The sequence below is a fragment of the Calonectris borealis genome, chromosome 22 (genome assembly GCF_964195595.1).
Source record: "Calonectris borealis chromosome 22, bCalBor7.hap1.2, whole genome shotgun sequence".
In the NCBI taxonomy this organism is placed as follows: Eukaryota; Metazoa; Chordata; class Aves; order Procellariiformes; family Procellariidae; genus Calonectris; species Calonectris borealis.
Window position 1 is genome coordinate 2,671,375 of NC_134333.1, and position 18,635 is coordinate 2,690,009.

The following is an 18,635-nucleotide window of genomic DNA, read 5'->3' on the forward strand; positions in this document are numbered from 1 at the left end:
ATTTTACTGAAAACTTGAGAATTTTAGTAACTACCACCTTGGACTGTGGCCAGGATGGAAGTTTATGGATGACTAAAGCCAATCATCTTGCAACCCTATAAACAGAAGTCCTAAGTGAGACCCTTTGAGTTCTCCTGGACCGCAGCGGGCTGCGCCCAGCATCTGCCTCTGAGTGGGACACCACTCAGAGTTCACGAACTCTCAGGTTTGCAATATTCGGAGGACTGTCGCCGAAAGCTGACGATGGGGCCTGGGCTAAAACACTTCTTGAGGCTCAACCCCTCAGCCGTTGAGAAATGCCGAGACATTTGATGTGAATATTTCACTGGACTTGGGGGGAATTTTTAACAGGTATATCTTTTGTACAATTATATATATTTCTCTGTGTGTGTGTGTGAATTGATTTGGATAACTGATAGTAAGCATAATCTGTAATTAAGTCACTGTTGTGATTGTAGTAAATTCTATTAACTCACTTTGTAAATGTTAAATTAGTCAATGATTACGTGTTGCTAAAATCTTGTGATGTACCTTAAAACTGTGAATGAATCTTAGACTGCTGCTAGACACGTATAATCCCTTAGGCATAAATCGTTGACCAAGTCTGGGACTAGGATTGGATCCAGCCACACCTAAGCTCCATCAGGAGTTTAGAAAGCAAGGGGGTCTACTCTGAATCTCGTGACTCAACGGAAGGGTCTCCTTACCCTTTTGTGTTAGACATAAACCGTTGTCCAAGTCTGAGACTAAGATTGGACCTAGCCACACCTAAGCTCCATCAGGAGTTTAGAAAGGAAGGGGGTCTGCTCTGAACGTCGTGATTTAATGGGAGGGTCTCCCTTACCCTTTTGCGTCTTCGGACTCTGTATAAATCATTCTAGCTCGACTCTAACCCAATTTTCCTTTGGATGTTTCATCCATGTAGTAAGTGATAGAGTGAACCTTGCCATCGAACTCTGTTAAGTCACACTTTTATAAATTTCTATTAAAACCACTTTTTGCTAGCTACCTTTGATGGTGGTTCTTTAAGGGACCTCTAAACCACTCATTCACGACAGGGGCAGACTAGGATCTGGGAGAATGTTTGAAGGACTCTGACAGTCAGGGGGAGAGGAAGGTTGTGAATTAGCATGTTAGGGGACAGGAACAGGGCCCCCCATTACCTGTGCTGGTCCCGGTAACGGTGGACCTCAGCCATGACAGCTTCCTCTTCACTGGAGATCTTCCTTTGGATGAAGATGAAAAGCTGAGGGAGAGAGGAGGGGAAACAAAGATTGCCAGGGCTGGGCACCCCTGTAGAGGAAAGACACCCTCCTAAAACGCAGGAAGCCTTCCCCGTTCGCTCCCTTACCCTCTCGCGCCCTCTGGCCTTCAAACAGGACAAGAGATTGGGTGTCTCCTTTCATTAACACCAGGACACCTCTTAGCACAAAGGGGCACCCCACAAGGAAGATCCACCTTCCCCAAGTGCAGGCAAATTCCACAGAAGCCCTCCCACACTGCCCACCCTGCCATGAGGATGCCCCCCGACACGCGAACTCCCAGTGCAAACAGCAGCAGAATATCTCACCCTGAGCCCTGAAGTCTACCTTGACGCTATTGTTTACACCCATTCCCCTCCCCATAACCCTTTGGCCCCTGGTACCTGACGGGGGTGCCCATGAAGGAGACGGGTGCTGTAGATAGACTTTAGGAGACCCAACAGGTCACAGCCCCCCAGATCAGGGCAGATGGAGGAGATGCGCCCCACTGCATGGTCCATGCTTTCCTGCGTGTATTCCACACTCTGCCTGTGGGAGGGCACCCAGAGTGTCAGAGGGAGGAGAACCTGGCCCACGGCTACCCTCACATGGCCACTCCCTAGCAAAGCCCTACCCCACTACCAGTGCTGCAGAAGCACCCTGAAAAGAGGACTTACCCTCTCACTGTCCCCAACATATCCTGCCCCATAACTGCCTTCCAGCAAGAGCTTGTCCCATAGTTTCACGTAGAAAAGTCATACTTTACTTACCTCTCGGCCCTGCCCCATCATCACCCCCAACTCACGGATAGAAGGCTTTGAAAGTGGCCCCAAAACTGTAGATGTTGAAGTAACAGCCCAGAGGCAAACTCTTCAGGAGGAAGAGCAGTGTGTTCTGGGGACAGATGGAGGGATGGGCAGAGCTCAGATGGGGAAGCCAGGCAGAACATCCGCCCACGTGAAGCAGCTTCCCTCTCTCCCCACCAGCTGGCCCTGACCAGTGTGGACAACGCCCTCCAAAGACCTCCTCTGGTGGTACCTGTGCATCCTGGAAGAGGCTGCGGTCCATGAGAAAGAGGAATTCCCCAAGCTGGCCTGGATGGGGCACCACCTCAGGAATGTTGGGCATCAGCGTCACCATGACCACAGGGTCTCCCAGCAGAGAGCCTGGAGTGTGTGGCAGGAAACAAGGAGGATTTTTAGGCTGAAGCCCGCTTCCCTGTCTCTTTGCTTTTGTCCTCCACATAGCCCTCAGCTCTGACTTATTGCCTGAAAAGCCCCTCAGATCCCCCCAGTCTCCCTGACACCCTCTCCCTAACCCCCACTTCCACCCTCCTCGCTCACCAGGTGGGGCTTTGGGATGTCTCCTCTCCACTACAGCACTGAGAGTGTGAGACCCTCTGTAATACACCAGCAAGTTCAGACCATCCCACATCCAGGGTGGCAATTTCAAGGAGACCTGAAGACAAGTAGGGTGTGGGGAGGAAAGAGAACCAAATAAAAGGAGTGAGGAATCCTAAGGAGCGTCAGCAGGCTGCAGACCCTTCCCTCCACTCGCCCGTTGGGACTCGAGCATCTGGCAGGGCCGTACCTCAGCAGATGTCTGATCTGGAGCCGTGTATTGCAGAGGGGTGTAGCTGCTGTTAACGGCTATGTGGGATACACCATGGGCTGACTTCAGACAGATGCTGAAGTGCACGTTTTCGGGCCTCTCCTCCTCAGAAGAGAACCAGCCTGCAGTGAGAAAGAGGTGTGAGAAGGTGAAAGAAGAGACCCTGGGGCAGCAGACAGCTGTGGTGGGGCACTGTCTGTTGTTGGTAGGGGGGAAACGTGGCATCTGAGACACCCTTCACTGTGCTGCTTAGTGGCGGGGGTGGTGATGGTGGATCTGTAGACTCACACTGTGGTTTGTACAGGGATCTGTGGCGATCTCTTGCTGTGGGACATATGGGGAGACCCGTGCGCGTTCCTGACTGTGAGGTGCAAGGGGGAATATTCAGATTCTCTCACTGAGACACGTGTGCAGATATGGGGGTCCCCCGCCCAGAGGGATGCTGGGGAGTGATGCTGGGGGATGCATTGAGGGGATCACTCACCAATGTATTTTCTCGAGGGGAACAGCTCGCATGGCCAGCAAAACTGGGCAGCTCCATCAGGCTGCAGTGGCAGCTCCTGGACATAGCACAGGGTGATGGTCACCTCCCTGTTAGGAGGCAGGGTCCCTAAGAAACAAGCGAAGACAGGACCCCAAAGATCCCACTGGTCCTGCAGGTATCTTAAATTCTCCATGCCTGAAGTGGCTTTACACAGCTGCTGGGCCTGCCACAGAGGGAGAAAAATGTGTCACTGAGGTCTTCACAGGATTCATAAAATCATAGAATTGTTTAGGTTGGAAAAGACCTTTAAGAACATCAAGTCCAACTGTTAAGCTAGCACTGCCAAGTCCACTAGCACTAAACCATGTCCCTAAGCACCACATCTACACGTCTTTTAAATACCTCCAGGCCTGGAGACTCAACCACTTCCCTGGGCAGCCTGTTCCAATGCTTGACGACCCTTTCAGTGAAGAAATTTTCCCTAATATCCAACCTAAACCTCCCCTGGCTCAACTTGAGACCATTTCCTCCTGTCCTATCACTTGTTACTTGGGAGAACGAACCGACACCCACCTCGCCACAACCTCCTTTCAGGTAGTTGTAGAGCACGATAAGGTCTCCCCTCAGCCTCCTTTTTTCCAGGCTAAACAACCCCAGTTCCCTCAGCCGCTCCTCACAGGACTTGTTCTCTAGACCCTTCACCAGCTTCGTTGCCCTTCTCTGGACACACTCCAGCACCTCCATGTCTTTCTTGTAGTGAGGGGCCCAAAACTGAACACAGTATTCAAGGTGTGACCTCACCAGTGCCCAGTACAGGGGCACGATCACCTCCCTCCTCCTGCTGGCCACACTATTTCTGATACAGGCCAGGATGCTGTTGGCCTTCTTGGCCACCTGGGCACACTGCCAGCTCATGTTCAGCCGGCTGTTGACCAACACCCCCAGGTCCTTTTCCGCCGGGTACCTCTCCAGCCACTCTTCCCCAAGCCTGTAGCATTGCATGGGGTTGTTGTGGCCCAAGTGCAGGACCCGGCACTTGGCCTTGTTGAACCTCATACGATTGGCCTCAGCCCATCGATCCAGCCTGTCCAGATCTCTTTGTAGAGCCTTTCTACCCTCAAACAGATGAACACTTCCGCCCAATTTCGTGTTGTCTGCATACTTCCTGAGGGTGCACTCGATCCCCTCATCCAGATCATTCATGAAGATATTGAACAGAACTGGCCCCAATACTAAGCCCTGGGGCACACCACTTGTGACCAGCCACCAGCTGGATTTAACTCCATTCACCACAACTCTTTGGGCCTGGCCATCCAGCCAGTTTTTTACCCAGTGAAGAGTACACCCATCCAAGCCATGAGCAGCCAGTTTCTCCAGGAGAACGCTGTGGGAAACGGTGTCAAAGGCTTTACTAAAGACTAGGTAGACAACATCCACAGCCTTTCCTTCATCCACTAAGCAGGTCACCTGGTCATAGAAGGAGATCAGGTTAGGCAAGCAGGACCTGCCTTTCATAAACCCATGCTGACTGGACCTGATCACCTGGTTGTCCTGTACATGCCGTGTGATGGCACTCAGGATGATCTGCTCCATAACCTTTCCTGGCACCGAGGTCAGACTGACCAGCCTGTAGTTCCCCGGATCCTCCTTCCGGCCCTTCTTGTAGATGGGCATCACATTTGCTAACCTCCAGTCAACTGGGACCTCCCTGGTTAGCCAGGACTGCTGGTAAATGATGGAAAGTTTCTTGGTGAGCACTGCTGCCAGCTCCCTCAGTACCCTTGGGTGGATCCCATCCAGCTCCATAGACTTGTGTGTGTCTACGTGGTGTGGCAGGTCACTAAGCATTTCCCCTTGGATTATGGGGGCTTCATTCTGCTCCCTGTCCCTGTCTTCCAGCTTTGGCTGGGTACCCAAAGAACAACTGGACTTACTCTTAAAGACTGAGGCAAAGAAGGCATTAAGTACCTCAGCCTTTTCATCATCCTTTGTCACTGTGTTTCCCCCCACATCCAACAAAGGATGGAGAGTCTCCTTAGCCCTCCTTTTGTTGCTAATGTATTTAGAGAAACATTTTTTATTGTCTTTTATGGCAGTAGCCAGATTAAGTTCTAGTTGGGCTTTGGCCCTTCTAATTTTCTCCCTGCATAACTTCATGACATCCTCGTAGTCCTCCTGAGTTGCGTGCCCTTCTTCCAAAGGTCATAAACTCTCCTTTTTTTCCTGAGTTCCAGCCAAAGCTCTCTGTTCAGCCAGGCTGGTCTTCTTCCCTGCCGGCTCGTCTTTCGGCACATGGGGACAGCCTGCTCCTGCGCCTTTAAGATTTCCTTCTTGAAGGATGTCCAGCCTTCCTGGACTCCTTTGCCCTTCAGGACTGCCTCCCAAGGGACTCTGTTAACCAGGTCCCTAAACAGGCCAAAGTCTGCCCTCTGGAAGTCCAAGGGAGCAGTTCTGCTGACCCCCCTCCTTACTTCTCCAAGAATCAAAAACTCTATCATTTTGTGATCGCTGTGCCCAAGACAGCCTCAACTATCACATCACCCACAAGTTTTTCTCACTCTTACCCTTCCGATTCTCTCCCCGTCCCGCTGCGGGCGGCGGGGGAGTGAGTGAGCGGCTGCGTGGTATTTGGCTGCCTGCCAGGTTAAACCATGACAAAGGGCTAGTGATTGTGAGACTTCTGCCAGCTGCTTACAGAATATTTTGTCTGCCTCTTCATCCTGGTTGGGTGGTCTATAACAGACTCCCACCATGATATCTGCCTTGTTGGCCTTCCCCCTGATTCTTACCCATAAACACTCAACCCTATTGTCACCATCCTTAAGCTCTAGACGATCAAAACATTCCCTAACATACAGGGCTACCCCACCGCCTCTCCTTCCTTGCCTATCCCTTCTGAAGAGTTTATAGCCATCCATTGCAGCACTCCAGTTGTGCAAGTCATCCCACCACGTTTCCGTGATGGCAACTATATCATGGTTTTCCTGCTGCACAATGGCTTCCATTCTGTCACCTTGTCGTGGTTTAACCTGGCAGGCAGCCAAATACCACACAGCCGCTCACTCACTCCCCCCACCCCCAGCGGGATGGGGAGAGAATCGGAAGGGTAAGAGTGAGGAAAAACTCGTGGGTTGAGATAAAGACAGTTTAATAGAACAGGGAAAAATAAGGGAAAATAATAACGATAATGATAAAATATACAAAATGAGTGATGCACAATGCAATTGCTCACTACCCGCGCTGACCGATAACCAAGTAGCAATCGGTACTTCCTGGATCACGCCTACCCTTCATATACTGAGCATGACGTCACATGGTATGGAATACCCCATTAGCCAGCTGGGCTGGCTGTCCTGGTTATGTTCCCTCCCACCTTGTGTACCTAGCTCAGTCAGTAGGCATGGGAGCTGTCCTTGGACTAGGAGGGCACTTAGCAACAACTGAAAACATCCGTGTGTTATGAACATTCTCCTCATACTAAATCCAAAACACAGCACTAGGAAGAAATTTACCCTATCCTAGCCGAAACCAGGACACACCTCCACCCTTCATCCCAATCTGCGGACCACCCCCTCCCACCACATTCCCAGTACCTCCTCCTTCTCCCAGAGCATTGCTTCAATACGAGTGTCCCCCATGGTAGCGTAGAAGGTGTGTACAACAGTGTCAGAGTCCACAGGAAAGATGAACATGGTCTCCTTGGGGACTTGCTGCATATTGCGGAAAAGCAGCTCAGACTCTACATCGGCTACAAAGTCCTGGATGGTTACATTTACTGTCACGGTTTCCAGCTCCACTTCAGGATAGGAAGAAAAGAACCATACTCCTCGCTGGAATAAGCCTGAGGAAGACACAACAGCTGTCAGAGTCCCTGGTTGCACATCGGAAACTTTAAATTTGAAGTGTCTGCTTGTAGTGGGAAACAGTTGGGTGTCCAAACCTGCCACAGAAATGTCAGCTGCAGAAGCTGACAAATAGCAATGAAAGGTCCCTGAGGCTGTCAACATGTTTCCCTTAGACCACAGATCCTCATCTCTCTAAGCCCCTTTTTGTCCAACGCACACGGCAGCGGGGCCCTCAGATCGCCTCAATGTGCCATGCTTCATCTTAGTTCAGGCCTCCCATGGCATTGAGAAGAGTCTGTCTGTCCCCCAGCACATAGCGTTAGACAGTCCCACAATAGAGCTTCTCGCAAACGGCAGGAGGTGCCTTACAGCTCCTCAAACCTTCAGACCTTATCCCAGAGATAGGAGCAGGTCCCATCACCTGCTTTGAGACTAATGCTGCAAAGAGATGAGCTTGATTTTCAAGTTAAGCAGATATACTACTCATTTTGGACTACTGGAAGGGAAGGGGGGACCATAGCAAGGGCACTTAGCATGGCATCAAAGGTAGAGTCACAGGAAATAGCCTCATCTTCTTTTCATTGTCAACAGTGAAGATGTTTCTCGCTGACCTCCCTTTCTCACCTGTCATACTTGTAGCGTATGGTTTATTTGAGGCCAACAATGTGTAGATCTGAATTTGGTTGGAAGAGGGCTTTGATGACCTCCCTTCCTGCTATGACAGCAGCCCATCGAAAGGCAACCTTCTTCATACCTTTGCCCCTGGTTTGAGATGAAGAGCATCTCGTATTAGGGCAAGGTTTGGCATCAGTGGTGCATCAAACCTGATGGTAAAATGCGTTGGAGTAGCGTCTTAGTCAAGAATGGCGTAACACTGTAGTAGGAATAGAGTGACACTTAGCAAAGGAAGGTATAAGACCTTCATAGGGGTTGCTGTAATGTCTTGGAGGGGGATGGCGTACAGAAGATGGTAGAGTTCGCCTGGAGGGGATGATGCAACTCACCAATCAAGCAATGTACCTAGGTTTCACAACACAATTCAGTAGGGGATGATTTAGCACCACAGTAGAGGTGATGCAATATCATAGCACTGAGAAGTGTTGCCCCCCATCCCACAGTAGCAGACATCTCTTCTGCATCATCCTCCCACTTTTTGATGGTTTCCCTGGAAAGCCTTCAGCGCTATGGGTGAGATGAATCACACTTACTAAAACATCTTTTGCTATGCCAGCCAGAAAAAGTGAAGGCTGACTACAGGCCATGGCCCTGAGTTCCCAGAACATGGTGAGATGGGACTCCCTGTCAACCACCCCAGAAATCAGTTCCTTCCCACATTGCTCTCCCAGCTAAAATCTTCTCCACTGCTCACAAATGCCACCCTTCTGGCTCCAACTCACCCCTACACATATACTCTTTGCACAGGACGCCACTTGTCCTCATCTTGAGTCTTTGGTCAAAAACAGCTTCTGTGTGGGAAAGAGCATAAAGTGAGCTATGAGGACCTTGTGAAAAAAACCTGGACACCTCCATCTTCCCTTCCTCCAAGATATGGAGCTCTGCCTCCACATACACGGGCCAAGATGATTCTTTGCTTCCTCACATCCCAACTCAGGATCCTTTTTGCCCCTCTCACACCAGCTGGTAGCAGATTAGTAGGAGAGAGGCCTGGGATGGGAATTGCAGGTGTCAAAAATGCGTATTGGTTCAACGGGGTGGTGGTGCTTAATTCAGATGAGAGCCCAGGGGAGGTGGGAGCAATGATGGCTCACAGCCTGAGACATACGGCACAGCATGAGTTTGGGCCTGAGCAGTGATAATTGCACCTGGAGGACAGCGGTACCAATGTTGACAGAGGAAGAAATGGGCAGAAGGGTGGACAGACAGAGCGGGCAAAGCACCATCTGGGAGGATGGGTGGAGGAATGCATGGATTTGTGTGAGGAGAACGGTGTAGCTGGATGGTTGGAGAGGGCTGTATTCAGTGGCAGTAGGACTGAATGGCAGAAAAAAGTGACCGTATGGGGAATTGGGGAGGGCAATGGATGAATGACTTTGTAGTTGGGATGCACGGATGCACATCCAGGGAAGTGGGGGGCAGGAGGGTGGTGGAGGAATTGATGAGCAAATGCAGTTGTGTGGAATGTGAGGGCGAGGATGATAAAAAGTGTCTGGTTTTAGGCACGTAAAGCCACCAGGTCTGTGTACAGGTCGGTGGTCTGAACTCTTCCGATACTGAGTAGAGCCTTAACTCAGTTGTGAAAACATCGGACAGGAGGGCCATTTGCAGCGAGGAGCCCTAGTATGGGGGAGTGGTCCTCGCAAAGGTGAGGAAATCCAATCTAGCTGTCTCCCATAGGTCCTGTGCTATACATATTGGCATCATGTGTCTATCTCGGAAACGACAGGACGTCTAAAATGATACTAGACAGCCATGTTTCAACAACTAAGTCTCACCCCTAAATTTAAATAAGAGGAAGAGCCTCTTCCTCTTAGCACAAAAGTAGGATTCAGTTCAAGATTATTATGTATAAATGTAGGTATTTAAAATAGATACGTTCAGATTAACTTCTAAACCCCTGCAAGGGCACTTGCCAGAGGGCACAGAAAGCGGGGGTGAGAATGGGGCAAAGGAATGAATGAGGAGTGAGGGGGACGCGAGGGGGGATAGAAGGAGGAAGGGAAGGAGGGACGTGCATTCTCTGCTGTAGTGATCCTGATGGGGGGAGCACTGTACATCGAGGAGTTAGTGATCCACTAGCAGTTAATCTGAGGAGGCACAGGACTGTGCTGTGCTGCGCTGCACATACAGCTTGGCTGTCAGGCCTGCGCTGGGCTGCACAAATCCCACGGCTGCAGGGTAACCTCAGCCAGCTCATTGTGACAGAGCCGGCTCTGGAACATGCGCACTGTGATATGCTGCGTGCTGATTAGAGGCCCATCAGAAGGACCCTCACCCGTGCACTCTGCGTGGCACGCTGCGGAGCCGCAGAGTGAGCAGCGGGTCACGGCTCTGCCAGGTGCTGGGGCAGGCGTAGCCCTAATTTGTGGAAATCCGCCCCGTTACCCCGGGATGGAAGTGATGACTGCTAACAAAATCAGGCTGGAGGGCGGAAGAACTGTCTCGAAGAGTCTGTCGAGCCTTGCAGTCGGGAGGACGCGATGCATGATTATGCAGTTCCCTCCCAGGCACGGTAATAACAGCACCAAGGGAGCTGGGAGGAGCTGTCAGCTCTTGATCCTGCTCGGGGTGGGATTGCCAAGGGAATGGCTCTCGGGACCCTCCCTTTTGTTCCCAGGCGAAGAAGCATCTCCCGCTCCCCTGACTCAGCCCAGCATGAGCAGCAGTCTTTTATTCTATGCCAGCGCTGCCCCAGAGAGACCTTCTGAGTTAAGGGCTCCTTTCTCTTGACACTTGTAAATCTCAAACGGCTCCACAAGGATCAAGGTAAGTTCTTCCTGTAAGTCTAGGGTCTGCGCAGAGCAAAAGCAGAGAGTGAGAAAAGTCAAAGAAAAAACGAAAGGAAGGCAAGTCAGCAGGTCCAAACCTGACACCAGGGACTTGGACTTCACTCACCACCAAACGGAAGGACAGGTATAATTCTCCTCGCTTTACTCATACGAGAAAGCTCGCTCGCTCACTCTCTGGTGCTCTCAGAGAGGTCTATCTTTAGTCAGCCATCCTTGCTGTCAGTCTCTTTAAACTGTACTTTGATAATCCTCCAGATTCTGGAGGACGCCTTCATCAGAGGAATTCCTGGGGAGATAGCCCCTATTTGACGAAACTGAGAGTTGCTAAACTGATGAAAGACTAAAGATAGGATTCTTTGTTCGTAGTAGAAATCCTGGTTTACTGGCAACTGCTTTTAAGGATCCCAAGAAGAAAACTCATATGCTTGCACATCCATGTTCCTGTATTTTATTTTCTGTCAGGTAGGAGACTGAATTTACAAATACCATGATCTGTGCATGTGCCTCATTGTGAATTTGGACCTTAGCCTGCTACCCTTGACCTTAGAGATCCCAAATGCGTAGGTACCACTTGAACTAAGTGGCCTGGCGGGATGGGGCAGCAAACACAGACACAGAAGCCTCCAAGCCTTTGCCAGGGTATGGCAAGCGCAGACAGACAAATGCACACATGCACGCAGAACAGGTCTGCAATCCTTCCGCGTGGAGGGAAGGAAGGATGGATGCACAGGCAAAGGCACTCACCATGGAACGGCAGACTGCAGCAGGAGCAACGAGCAGACAGACACAGGAACGGCCCCGGGGCTGAAACCTGTCAGCCGCAGCATGAAAGGATGTTCACAGACGGCTCGGAGGAGGAGGAGGAGGAGGAGGAGGAGGAGGAGGAGGAGGAGGAGGAGGAGGAAGAAGAGGGCTGGTCTTTGCAGGAAGCGGCAGGGACGGATGGGAGCTGCGGTCGCTGCGGCAGTGCCTGGGTGGATTCCAGGAAAGGGAACGCTGCCAAATGTGCGCTCTGGGATACATGTTTGGGAACCAGGGATGCTGCCAGCCCTGCCTGCTGGGATGGGTGGGAGGCACTGGGTGTGGGGGTGCTCCAGGTCTCTGGGCGGCTCTGGGAGTTCAGTGGAGCCGTGAGGAAAGCAGGAACGGTGGGGAACCTGGATGGAGGGTGCTTTTTGGGCCCGGATCGGGGAGCCAGGCTGCGGGGAGGGGCACTAATGGAGACCATGCTGTGGGTCGGTCCCGTCCTGGGGAAGGCTTGGCTCCGAGCTGGGGATGCTGCCTGGGAAAGGCCTCTTGTGTGTGGTAGGGGCGTCTTGGGGAGCGAACTGCAGCAGCGGTGCACGGGGTGGGGAGGGAGGGGGTGCTGCCCAGTACCGCCCGCCCCGCGGGGGGGTTGGAGATGGCAGGGTGGGATGGGGTGGGGTAAGGTGCCCGTGTTCCCCCGCGGCAGGCACCCCCCCACCAGAAGCGAAAGTGGCTGCTGGGCAGGGAGCCATGCCATTCCTGCAGCCAAAGTGCACCCACAAAGGCACTTCAGCCTGCCTCCTGACACCCTCCCCTGACGTTTTGTTTTGCAGCGGGCCACATCAGGTCCAAGAGGATACAGGCAGAAAGCCAGTTTTGGACCAGTGAGGAAACCTTGGAAAAAGAGAGGGGCATCTTGAGTCTTTATTCTAGACATACACCTGCAGAAAAGTGAATGCCAAAGCTCCAGACCTGGAAGAGGCACTGCTATGGGTGACCTCTGGAAGCCTACATCCAAAGACAGGGTCCCATTTTCCTGAGGGTCACCGAGACCTCCTGTTCACCAGAGGACAGGCTATTTAGGTTGAGAGCTGGAGTCACCAAAGTGCACTCGGTAGCTTGTGCACAGTCTTGTCAGAGGAGCAGCTACGGGCTAGCCTGATGTCCATGTGCATGACTGTGAAGTAACAGGCATGGTCAAATCCTGATTCGCTTCTGGAACACTGAAATTTTCTTTTCCTTACCTTGCAGCATTTTAGTAAGCCGGGTTTCATCAGTGTTGCTTTTCAGGAATTTTCTTCTCCAATGCTGATTATTAAAAATGTGAATTGAAAAACTCAGAATTCTTTTGAAGCGTCACTGAGATTTCTGCTGAATACTGAGAGCTTGGTGGTCTGCTTCTGGATATGAACTGTGTTCAGTGCTTGAATGGGTGAATGGATGACTTTGATCCTGGGCTCCCTGCTGAACTGAACCACCTTTTTCCATTCATCAGGAAAATCCATTACTGCAGAGAGACAGTATGGACACCGCACTGAGTATGTTTCCATCAGTGCCCCAGCAGTCCCTGCATTTTAAAATGTTCATTCACAGTGCCCCTCCAATCCTGCAGCACACACCCTCAGTGATGTGCTTAAAAAGAGAAAAAAAAAAGACAAAAGTGGACCCTCTGGTACCTTGCAACATGACTGTGTCGTAGTTTCAGCCTCTTTAAACCGGACACTTCCTTCAGGAGAAAACACCATTTTATCTCAGCATCGTTAGTGGCTCAGAGAAGACCTTGGCAGTATGCTATGCATAGCGCATGTAGGCTAGCCCGCAACAGGGACTGCAAGCTCTGAACAAAAGCCTGTCCGTATGCCTGCCTCTGGTGGCGTGAAAACTCTTCCTGATTGGTGTCTTCCACAAAGACACAAAAGACAAACCTCTCAGTTTTGGCTCATTAGCTAAGGGATTTATAAAGGAGAGTTGCCTTGTGCTCTGACTAGAAATGAAGGTGTAGGCTATATCTACAGTTCTAAAAGAAGCTGTTACAGTGAGTGATCCCTGACGCTCAGGCCAAGGGAGTGCAGAGCAGCTTTGCTCCATACTCTGGCCTAGCAACCCGTAGAGATCACCATGGCCACCCTGTGTAGCATTTGCCAAGGTCCCCTGTAGGCACCATACAGTGATCCTCTCGTCCATAATTTTTAGACACAATGGCTTTTTTTTCATTTCAAAGTGCTTGCAGCAAACGTAGGCATTGTTTTGCATAACGCTGAGGCTGCATATCATGTGCAAGTGGAGTCTACAGTGGGTGATGTGGGGAAGTTTGGGGCTGTAATGAGTGCTGGCATAGAGCTGGAGGTATCAGAAAGTTCTGTAGAGAAGAGGAACTCAAGCCTGATTTTCTCCATGCAGCCTTGTGGGAGAATTTGTGGATTGAACAGTTACCATTCATGCTGAGTTCAGTTTCACGTGGAATTAGCTATTTTGTTGCAAAGGACAGCTTGAGACGAACCTCGCAGTCATGCACTACGGAAGCTCAGAGTACAAGGAAACAGTGGCCACCATGCATCTAGGTTTTCTGGCTGTGGCGACATGTCTCTGGGGTGGATTCATTGACTCTCCCCTGGGTTCATTCTGGCATTCTAGATGTGATCAGATAAGTACAGAGTACAGTGGACTAACCACTTCCCTGGATTACCTAGCTGCACTCCTGCTGACAAAGCCTGGGATGCTGTCAGCCTCCCATCCTGCCATTGTGGATCCTTGCTGCCAAGGCACTAGTAGGTGGGATCCCATAGGGATCTACTGTAAAGGGCAAAGGAGCTCAAGAGAGCTCACAAGTCTTCAAGGGAAATCTCCTTCGAGCACAAAAATGGTCCATCTGGATACTCAGGAAAGCATGCAGATGGATTAGGAGACCAGCTTGGCCAAACAACTGAGCTCCAATGCAAAAGACAGCATATAAAAGAGGTGTAAACAGGAACAGAATACAGAGGAGGAATACAGAAACATTGCCCTGGCATGCAGGGATGTTGTTAGGAAAAACAAAGCTCAGCTGCAGTTGAGAGTTGCAAGGGCAACAAGAGGAACTTCTACAGCTACATTAACAGGAAAAGAACAAAGATGGAAAATATGGGCTCACTACTGAACGGGGCTTGTGATTTAGAGAGAGCAGATGAAGACAGGGCAGAAGTACTCAATGTCTTCTTTGCTTTAGTTTTTGCCATCAGTGTCTTGACAGGCCTTTGTGATGCCTCCCGGGGAATCCCTCATTGTAAGGTAGACCCTCAAAAGTCCACCAAGAGGACACTTAGTTTTTTATCAAGTTGTTCCAACAGTTTTCTCTTTCTGTGCATGTCTGTCTCAACAAAAAGGAACTTTGGGGTTTCCAGGATTACCTGAATTTCACTGTCCCTGTTCCGTGAAACTACCTGATTCTGCTACTATTTTAGCTAAATTGGAACAACTCTAACAAATTTTTCTTCTTTTCTTCTTCTCTGAGAGGCTAGTCTTTGGCAACTGGCATGTATGATAGCTGTGTGAAGGACAGGTATGTTCCACTTATGGTGCTACGGAGAAAACATGCCTGAGGTTCCATGGAATATACCATGTACTAATGTCAAAGATTATTCAAGCTGTGGCAGGAGAGCATCTGTATTTAAAATGCAATTTAAAATCTGCAATGTAAGCTGACTGTAGGAGTCATCAGCCCAACACTGTCCCTAATGTAAGAAAACAAAGGAAATTCTTCTAGCAAAATTTGCATGACCCATTTTGGAGGCACTGGGTGGCAGAACTCCTGAAGGTAGGATCCTTACTTCAAAATGCTTATTGTGAATACATAAAGCAAATCCAAGGAAGACCTAAGACCAAAACTCAAAGGTCCTCATAGCCACTAAACAAGAATTACGCAAAGAGAGAGTTGTTTCTGAGAGGTGTTCTGCATTAGGGAATAAAACTCTAACCTATCAGTAAAACTAAGACTACTGTGAGTTTTATTAGCTTTAATTAACAGCTAACGACCAAAGCAATAGTCTAAAAGAGGGATCAAAGAGCAGAATTAGGTAGATTCTACTTCAGCTACATGGATCTAACAAGCTAAGAAAACTAGTGTGAATGTGTGCCATTACAAACTGCAGGGAATTTTTAATGTCATTCTCTATTCTGTTATGCATAGGTTATATTGAGGTATCTCTCAAACTTTGGAGCTTCAAATAACATAGTGTTCTGTCATTTCTGTGTTAATGGAAACAGTCAAAACCAGAAAGATTCCTTTTAAATGCATCAGACCTTTAAATGCCTGAGAACATTAGGAGTTTCTTTATTGTGCTTGTAAGTTAAAATCATCTGTCACTCCCAGATCCACAGCTTTCACTTGCATGTTCATGTTAGAAAACTCACGGACAAAAGGCATCTCATGTGAGTGAAGTTATAGCAGAAAGAGAACTTGGATGAAATCAGTACGAGGAGTGATTGAATCATGATAGGGCTGTATGCACTGCTCTTCCTTTGATGATGTGTCTTTCCCTATGTCATGTGGTCTCTTGACGAGGTTCCATGTGCATACATTGGAAAAGGCGCTTCCTCCCTCTGTCCCCATATATGGACACATTTCTGCTGCCAAAAGCCATTCTGTGCCTTGAGATTTACTAGGGTAGTCCAGGGGTTGGTTGCCCCTTTGGTAAGAGATGACAAGTCTGAAGAACGCAGCATCAATGACCACTTTCTCCTCTGTGGCAGGCTAACTTCTCTCTTTCTGTGCATCAGTTTCCCATTCTGGGCAGTAAGAAAACACAAAGCTGCCACGGCTGGCACAGCACTGCATGAATATCCCATCTGCACCACACACACAGCAACACGCATCGGGGTAATGAGGCGATGTGACTAATGAAGCAGGTAGTACTGAGCTTCACCCTCTACACTTTCTTAGCATTCTCTAGGGTAGCTTTCCCTCCAATTATTCCTTCTTCCTTTGCCTGTCTACAGACAAAGGGTATTTGGTTTTGCTTTGTTTTGTTTTTGCTTTCTTCAGACTGTGGGTGTTTTGGTTGTCAGCTGGGCTTTCCCTTCAGTGCAGAGAGCACCTATGGGACCAGTTGGGATCACAGACCTGACATTTGGGGGGAGCACAATTAACCCTACACCCCTAATGGAGCCAACCCTTAAATACCAACTCCTCCTAGTTCTGTGCTTGGTCACTATCCCAAACTATGAAACTCAGAGAGCACCAACATCACGCACTTTCAGCACACACAGCCGTTGCCTTCTTTCTTTGTTCAGCTAAGCCAGCTCTAGAGTTGCACCCTTTGATCCAGTGGCTCTCCAGGGATTCCCAAGACACTCTTTGCTTGAGTAACTGGCTGAAGCACTGTGATCTTGGTGCCGTGACGACCCCTCTGTCAGTCTGTCCATTTGATTCCTCCCAGATGAAGCCAACAGAGGGACCGGAACCAGGAAACCACACTCTGCTGACCGACTTTGTCCTCTCTGGATTGTGCAACCACCCAGAACTGCAGCACTTGCTGTTCTTCACATTCTGCTTAATTTACACCATCACCACCACTGGGAACCTTCTCATCTTCATGGTCACAGTGCACCCCACCCTCCGCATGCCCATGTACTTCTTCCTCTAGGTCCTGTCCTTCAGCACTGACTGTTGTTTCTAAGCTTTCCGTTGGGCTAGATTGTGATTGTCCCCACAAGGCCAGCTGGGGAAATTATAAAACACCTCACCACTGTTTGGGCTTTGGATTGACCACATGCCAAATCAAATAGTGGCATTGAGAGGAATATCACTGCAGCTGTTCAAAAAGTCCACTCTGTTTTCTACAGGATTAGATGAAATCCACTGCAAGCAAGGAAATCACAGACCAGATGAATTTCCCTGGCACTTACAGCTGTGTGCGTGAAGCTCACCATCCCCTGTTCTTAGGCACTTGCAGTGTAGGCTTCCAAACGTGAGGTGGTGAGCCCCCTCTACAGTCAATGAGGGGCAGGGGAGAAAGGGGCATACTGGGATATGTCTTTCCAAAGGGCATTTTTTTCCCCCCACATGACAGGATTCTCTTGTTTGACTGACGGTGCCTCTGGGGGAACCTGTTCATTTGTGCTGTCTCTGGAAAGACCATAGATGGTAACTTCTACCGGTAAGCATGCTGAAGCCCCTCCATAGCTTCCAGGTGCTTGCAGAAGAGACTCAGACCTACAGGCAGAAGGTGCACACAGGAAGTGTAAAGGCAGCCCTAATGACTCATGATGCATCCGCCATGTCATCATTGCTTCTAGTTCTCACTTCTGCGCAAGGTTAAAATCCGCTCTTGACCAACATGGACATGCTGCACAGTCAGGCAGAGCAAGGGGTGCCTGCTCTCCACTGCTAGTTTGGACCTTGCCTTCCCTTCACTTCCTGACCATCCACAGTGCCCTCATCACAGCCCAGTTGTCCCACTGGCTCTGGGCTGAGTCACCTGCCCTCCAGGAAAGGACATAGAGCCTGAAGGTCTGCCTCACACAGGACCTGTTGACCTTCAGGTCTAAGTAGCAGGCTCTGGGAACTCCGTCCTGTGTTCAAGCACCACTCCTGAAATCACCATGGACTGAGGAGTTAAGATATAGAGATACATGCATACACATACCTATATAGTTGTACATATGTAATGAACAACACTCCTGAGTGAGACAGTTAGAGATTTCTGAGTCCCAGCTGGGACACCCCCATCACATTTTAGTCATTGAAGGTGGATCTTACAGACAAAGAAGTCAGAGAAGAGGACTAAGAAATCTCCATCTGCCTAAGGATGGAATAAATCACCCCTAGTATTATGTTGACTTTGGAAGGACCCTGGACAGCCAGTTGAGACTTTGTTTTCGCCATTTTATATGGCTTACCCAGGTGACATCATTATTCCTGTACCTGTATACTGAACTCCCAATGAATCTCAGGGGATCCTCCACACAGCACATCCGTGGGAGGAGTGGTCAGACGTAAAGAGTTGTTTTCCAAGGTTGTATCCAATTCTGTAAAAGAATATGAGCTCAAATATTAGCATGAAAATATAAAACATATAAAACACTGCTGTCAGTCCCCCCACCGGGGACTTTTCAGCTTCCCATGCTCTGCCTGGTGCATGGGAAGCTGGGGAGGGGAACATAGCCAGGGTGGTTGACCCAGCTGGCTAATGGGGTATTCCATACCATGTGACATCATGCTCAGTATAAAAACTAGGAGGCATGATTCAGGAAGTGGCGGCTC

At 49.7% G+C, this 18,635-nt stretch overlaps 1 pseudogene; it reads right to left on the reverse strand.

The window, feature by feature from the left end:
• Nucleotides 1–8,621, reverse strand: part of LOC142091746 (von Willebrand factor A domain-containing protein 5A-like) — a 30,006-nt pseudogene extending 21,385 nt beyond the window's left edge.
• Between the last annotated feature and the right edge of the window lie 10,014 nt (nucleotides 8,622–18,635).